Raw genomic sequence first — 6,489 nt, 5'->3', positions numbered from 1 at the left:
AATCTCTGCCAGGAGCTGCAGAAATGGGACACAGATGGTGCCTGGAACAGGAGCGGAAGTTTATTTGGGGGCTCTGTGCGTGACGTCACGCTGCAGATCCTGCAGCAGATGACAGGCACTGGGATTTCAGAGCGGGTGAGGAGTTCAGCTTGAAAGAGTCTCTATATGCTATTAGAGCTATTAGTTAGACTGAAAAAAAGGGAAATCATTAAAAATAAAACCTTACTTTGATAATATTTTAAGGATAGGAGTGTTTAAATTTGCTTTTGTTCATGTGTGGGTCTAGTTCTTCTGACACCCTAATCTAGATCCCAGCTCTTTGCTGGCTGGTTGGACAGCCAGGATGATCGTGCACATTGGCCAGGTGGACACTGCTGATGGAAAAACCTGAGGATGACATTGGCCTGGCTTTTTCCTGCCCTATGCATAAAATTTTATCTTTGTCCTCTACTTGGAGGAGATTTCTGGACATCTTCTAGTGCACCTCTCTGCTCCAGCAAGGCCACCCAGAGCCAGTCACCCAGGGCCACAGCCAGGTGGCATTTTAAAATTTCTCATAATGGAAACTCCATGACCTCTCGGGGCAACCAATCCCTCTCATCCTCTCCTCAGAAGAAAGAGGTTCCAGTCCTTTCATTACATTCTTCTGGGCGTGTTCAGCCTCAAGATAAGACAACTGAGAGGGGACCCCATTCCTGTCTGTCCCTGTCTGCAGGGAGGGCTCAGAGCATGGCCCAGGCTCTGCTCTGTGGGGCCCAGCAATGGCACAGGAGGGACAGGCAGGAACTGATCCCAGGAAGTTCCACCTGGACATGAGGCAGAACTTCTTCCCTGTGCATTGTCCAGGCACTGAACTGAGAGCAGAGAGGGTGTGGAACCTCCCTCTCTGGAGATATTCCAGAACTGTCTGGAGACACAATCTTGTGCCCTGTGCCCTGGGATGGCCCTGCTGGAGCAGGGAGGTTGGACCAGATGATCCCACTGTGGTGTCTTCCAGCCTGACCCATCCTGTGATTCTGTGATCACCTTCCTGGCCCTTGACTGGATCTCTCCTGGATCTCTCCTGGATGTCCAGGTCTCTCCTGTACTGGAGAGCCCAGCCCTGGGCACACAAAAGTGCAGGAAAACTCTGCTGAAGCCCAGGATTGAACCAGGGACCTTTAGATCTTCAGTCTAACGCTCTCCCAGCTGAGCTACTTCAGCTCAGTTCAGGCTCCAATTTGTCCCAAAACTTGTTGGAACATGAGGATCCTTCAGCCTTTTCAGGCAGCCTTTGGTTGACTTTATCTTGGGAATCAAAGAATTGTGTCAGGGAACAGGACAGAGAGAGACTGAGATCAAAAGTAATGGCTCGAGACACGTGGAAGTGTTCAAGGCCGAGTTGGATGGGGCTTGGAGAAACCTGGGACAGTGGAAAAAGTCCCTGCCCATGCCAGGGGATTGGAAAGAGGTGATCTTTAATCTCCTTCCCAACCCGAAACATTCTGGGGTTCTCTGAGAAAACACAGCTAAATCTGGAATTAAACAGCAGCCTGGATCTGGGAACCAGCCAAGAGCAGTAGCACTGAACAGAATTTCCTAACACCTTTTCACAGAGCCCACGGAAGGATCTGGAATTATCCATGGAGCCTGGCTAATCTTTTCACATCAATCTGTCTCCCTCCACCCAAGGAATGGGAGCCAGGCATCTTCATGCAGTGATATGGGAGATGTTTGCCCAAGCCCACCAACTTATCCTGCAAAAAATTTGCTCCCGGGACAATCTCCCATCTTTCACCAGCTCCAAATTCACATCTTCCCAAAATACATATGTGGAATGCACAGTAAGTTTTTCATGTCTGTTAAAAATCTGGTAGAGAAAGGTGTCAGAAATATATTTAATCTGGGTTTGAATGTTCAGCTTGACAGCAGCTGATATTTCCTCACTGAGATTTATTAGATAACAGTTCCTGGTATCTCAGGCTCCCAAACCAGGCTGTAGAATCTGTTGAAATATCCAGACATCAGGATCAATCCCCAAGTGGGTTTTCTTTCTCCAAAAATACTTCCAGCACTGGATCCCAATGATGAACCCACCCATGGTCGCTGAGGAACTGGTCATGGGTTGCTGAGGGTCTCAGCATCTTTGTGCTTGTCAGGTGGAGAATTTTTGGACAGCTGAGCAGTGCTAGAGAATTTCTGCTTCTTGACTTATAAATTGTCTCCTCTATGTGACCTAAAACATTCCAGATCCAGCTTTTGAAAGCTCTCTGGTGCCAAAAAAAAAAAAATTTAAAAAAAATAGTGCATGTAACAAATCCAGGGCGTGGCTAAACAGACAACATAACCCCCAAACCAATTCCCAAAACCAGTTCCATTTTGAGTCTGGTAGAGCTGCTGATATGAGAGGAATCTACAGGACTGTCCAGGAATTGGAGGCACGGGAGGGTAATTAGGCCTCAACCCTGAAGTGGGAATGAGCCATCCTTTCATATCCTGTTGAATGTCTCTCTCATCTCCACCTGGACCTCAGGATCCATAAGAAGAAGGAAGTTGGGTATTGACCCCAGTAAGTTTTTCCTATTGTCCTTGAAAGAGGACGAGGAAAAAAATCTTGTACTGCGTCCTCTGCAAGATCATCCCCAAATGGCAGCTGTGTGTTCAGAGCAGGGATGGTTATTTTTATCTGCCGAAGGTTTTTGAAGGAGCAATTTCTTGAGCTCGGTGGCTGCTGATCTTACAAGTACATCTTGGATCAGATTTTAGGAACAGAACACTCTTCCTGATATATTTTTCCACACTTGGATGCTGAAGGAAAGTGAGAATTGCACAGCCAGATGATTTCTTAGCTGATTGTTTTGGAGTCTATCCTAAGTGTTTACTCGCATGTAAAGCTTTGCTTTGAAGGGTTTTTAATGTCTGGAGTGTGGACTTGCTCCAGGCTTAATTTTTCTTCAAAGATTCTGTCTTTGAAAGCAAATCAAAACAGACCAATGTCTATTTTGAAACATAAGTGCCTGTAATTCTTTGAAATAGTTCTGGTTTGTTCTTCCTTGAAGAGCTGTGAGCTGTTTGGCATTACCAGCAGTGATGATTTCCAAATTCTTGGCAGGCCAGGTGGACACATCCACGTGACAGGGAGCAAAGACCACAAGAGAAGATCTGGCATGACGTTTTTTTCTGTAAAACACAGCAATTTTGAAAAGGTTCCTGGGGTGGGGTTCATCTCACCTACTTCTCTGAGGCCAAAAAGGCAAATCTCTACAACTGACCCAATCACAGAAATTCTTTTGGTTTGGAAAGGACCTTCAGGATCATTTAATTCATGCCAAGACCAGCCAGATTTTGTCTCTCTATGGAGTTTTCCAGAATCCGCATTAAGCCCAGTGCAAAGATAGGCTGTATCCTACCAAAACTTTTTTCTCCAAATTAATCACCACAAATAACCCTCAGCACTTTTACGTCTTCACAAATCTGATTCGCTCGCAGCTATTTCTGATTTTTTTTTGGGAGGGAGATCAACGCATTTGGATCCAGGTCTACCTGGCAGGATGGAGCCAGAGCAGACGAAACCCTTCCCAAGGCCAGTGGTGCCACCTAATGGGAAAATTCCCAGGGAATCCGCGTCTCGGAAGTTCATTCCTTAACCGGAGTGTTGCTAGGTGACGTAGAGATGGAAATGAGGAGCTCTGACGTCAATCCCTCCTTTCTGCTGCCTTACGACCATTCCTCCGTCAATCCATTCCCTTTTTCCCAGGCGTCCGAGCCACAGGTAGGAGACCGCCCTGGGAAATTTGTTCTATTTCCTGCTTAAATCCAATCTCAGAAATCCCTGGAGCTCCTGAAGCGTTTTTGTCCTCCTTGACGCTCAGTCTGTCTGGAGAGGAAATGATCCCAGATTTTGGGATTATGGAGAGCCAAGAAAATAAATAAGTTTGAATGAGGGGCTGTCATGGGAGAGAACAAGGCTCTGGGGGTTTTCTTAGTTGCAGAGTTTTGCAAATGAGGGGCAAGACAAGTTCTCTGCATTGCAACACCCACGCTCAGATCCTTCTGGAACCACACTGTGGCTCTGCAAAAGAAGGGATAATATCTCAAACGCTTCAAAAGTTCCCACCTGGCAGCCCCCCTGCAATCACTCCAAATCATGGATAACCGTGAGAGTGGGCAGGAATGAGCTGCCAAGCCTGTCCTGGTCTCCAGGGATTATTGTATTCCCTGACTGTGTTGTCTTCCCAGCACTTACACCTGTTTTTCCACAACAGAATCACTCACCACTGCATCCCTGCCACCTTTATATTTCAGAAATGTGTTACAGGGCGTGGAACAGGTCTTTCTCAGGTCTCATCTCAGCTCTACCACTGATGAATCACGAGTTTTGATCTGTCTCAGGCAGGCTTTCTCTTTTTCCTCTTCTCTGAAGTTCAAAAGTTATTTCCAAGATTTTTTCAATTTCTTCTGCGATAAAAATGTTTGCAAGGGCTCGTGAGAAGAAAATTACGTAATGTGATGTCAAAGTGTTTCTGCTGCTCTGGGGAGAGGGCAACAGTGAAGGGAGAGGAAGATCCAGTCCCTCTTTCAGGGCCTCACTGACACAAAATGTCACAACTACAGGCAAGAAGTGAGCTCAGAGAGCCCCTGTGCAATTCCATGGCTGGAGAAGGGATTAACATTTTAGGGCAAAGAGGAGAAACCGTTAATTAAGCAGACTCAAATCATTAATTCTAGCAAGGAGCTGAGCTCTGCTGGTAATGATGACTCTGCTGCTGTGGCTGGTGCTGCTCAAAGCCTGGAATGTTGCCTGGGCAGAAGGGATCAGGCACCAGTGATTGCCCTCAAAGCATCATAAAATCATGGGATGGTTTGGGTTGGAAGGGGCCTTGAAGATCATTGAGTTCCAACACCCTCGCCATGGGCAGGGAGACCTTCAACTGTCCCAGGTTTTTCCCAGCTCTGTCCAAGCTGGCCTTGGACACTTCCAGGGATGGGGCAGCCACAGCTTCTCTGGGCAACCTGTGCCAGGGCCTCACCACCCTCACAGGGAGCAATTTCTTCCCAATATCCAATCTATCCCTGCCCTCTGTCAGTTTGAAGCCATTCCCATTGTCCTGACACTCCCAGGCCCTTTTCCAAAGTCCCTCTCCAGCTCTTTTGGAGCCCCTTTAGGCACTGTTAGGGGCTTTGAAGTCTCCCTGGAGCCTTCTCTTCTCCAGGCTGAACAAACTCAGCTTTTCCTCATAAGAGAGGAGCTCTATCTCTAAAATAATCTTTGTGGTTTCCTCTGGACTCACTCCAGACGAAACAGCCCCCACATCAGTGGGTCAACATTACCACCAATTTACAGGGCAGTCCATGCCATAGTACTGGGAACAGGCAGTGGAAGGAACAAAAATCCCTTTATAGCACAATTTTTGCTGAAGTACTGGAACTGTAAAACCCTGTTCCTCTTTCACAGGCTCAGACTGGTTGGGATCCAAAGGGACCTCATGGAAGTCACTGCTCCTGATGCCTCGGGAAGGCTGATATGAAACAGAGACTGGACAGAGCTAGAGAATAGAGTAGGTATTTATTAAAAGGCCTTTAAGGATACACCTTGGGCAGGACAAGAGCCTGACCAGGGCTACACCCAAGATGGACTTAGAATGGTCACAAAATGGATGACTGGTCACAAGGTTTCACACTTTTATAAGTTATGGTGTATTTGCATATTGGGGTTTAATTGTCCAATTACAGTTTCAGGTTGTGAGGTCCCATCCTTCTTGTTTCTCTCTTCAGTCCACTGTTGTTTGTGCTTTTGGGCCTGAAAGCTGTACTCACTGTTTTTGGTCTCCAGCAGGAAAAGGATTTGTTTTGTCTCCCTGCACTGTGAAGAGAGCTGACTGACACTTAATGTGAGGCTCAGAACTACAACCCTGGGCAGCACAGAGTCTGAAAAACATGAAAGCTAAAACTTAAGGCATCACTCCCAAGCCCTGCTCAAGCAGGACCTACAGCCCCTTGCCCAGGACCACTTCCAGGGCCCTTGGGAATATGTCTGACAAGGGGAACTCCACAGTCTCCCAAGGCCACTGGACCTAGCTTCTCATCCTTTCCCCACAGCAGAGATGCTCCAGTCCCCTCCAGCCCCCTCCAGTCCCCTCCAGTCCCCTCCAGTCCTGCTGGCCCTTGGCTGGATCTCTCCTGGATATGAAAGATGCCCTGGGCACATAAAAGTGCAGGAAAACTGTGCTGAAGCCCGGGATTGAACCAGGGACCTTTAGATCTTCAGTCTAACGCTCTCCCAGCTGAGCTACTTCAGCTCTGTTTTGGCTCAAATTTATTCCAAAAACTGTTGGAATACGGTCTCAAACTTTCACCATTCAAACCAGTTTGCCCAACACTCCAAGAAGAACCATGGAATGGTTTGAAAGGGACCTTTCACCTCATTTCACTCCCTGTCAGGGGCAGGGAGACCTCCCACTGTCCCAGCTTGATCCAAGCCCCATCCAGCTTGACCTTGGTCGCTTCCAG

The 6,489-nt window shown here is 47.4% G+C and overlaps 2 non-coding genes across 2 annotated transcripts; both read right to left on the bottom strand.

The window, feature by feature from the left end:
• Positions 1 to 1,130: 1,130 nt before the first annotated feature.
• TRNAF-GAA (transfer RNA phenylalanine (anticodon GAA)) lies at positions 1,131 to 1,203 on the bottom strand. The gene has a single exon. It is a non-coding gene; the product is annotated as a tRNA-Phe (tRNA).
• Positions 1,204 to 6,205: 5,002 nt separating this feature from the next.
• On the bottom strand, positions 6,206 to 6,278 carry TRNAF-GAA (transfer RNA phenylalanine (anticodon GAA)). The gene has a single exon. It is a non-coding gene; the product is annotated as a tRNA-Phe (tRNA).
• Positions 6,279 to 6,489: the final 211 nt, after the last annotated feature.

This window comes from Chamaea fasciata, unplaced genomic scaffold, assembly GCF_029207755.1.
Source record: "Chamaea fasciata isolate MVZ Bird 193981 ecotype frontalis unplaced genomic scaffold, bChaFas1.0.hap1 SCAF_1, whole genome shotgun sequence".
In the NCBI taxonomy this organism is placed as follows: domain Eukaryota; kingdom Metazoa; phylum Chordata; class Aves; order Passeriformes; family Sylviidae; genus Chamaea; species Chamaea fasciata.
This window is presented reverse-complemented; position numbering and strand designations above follow the sequence as displayed.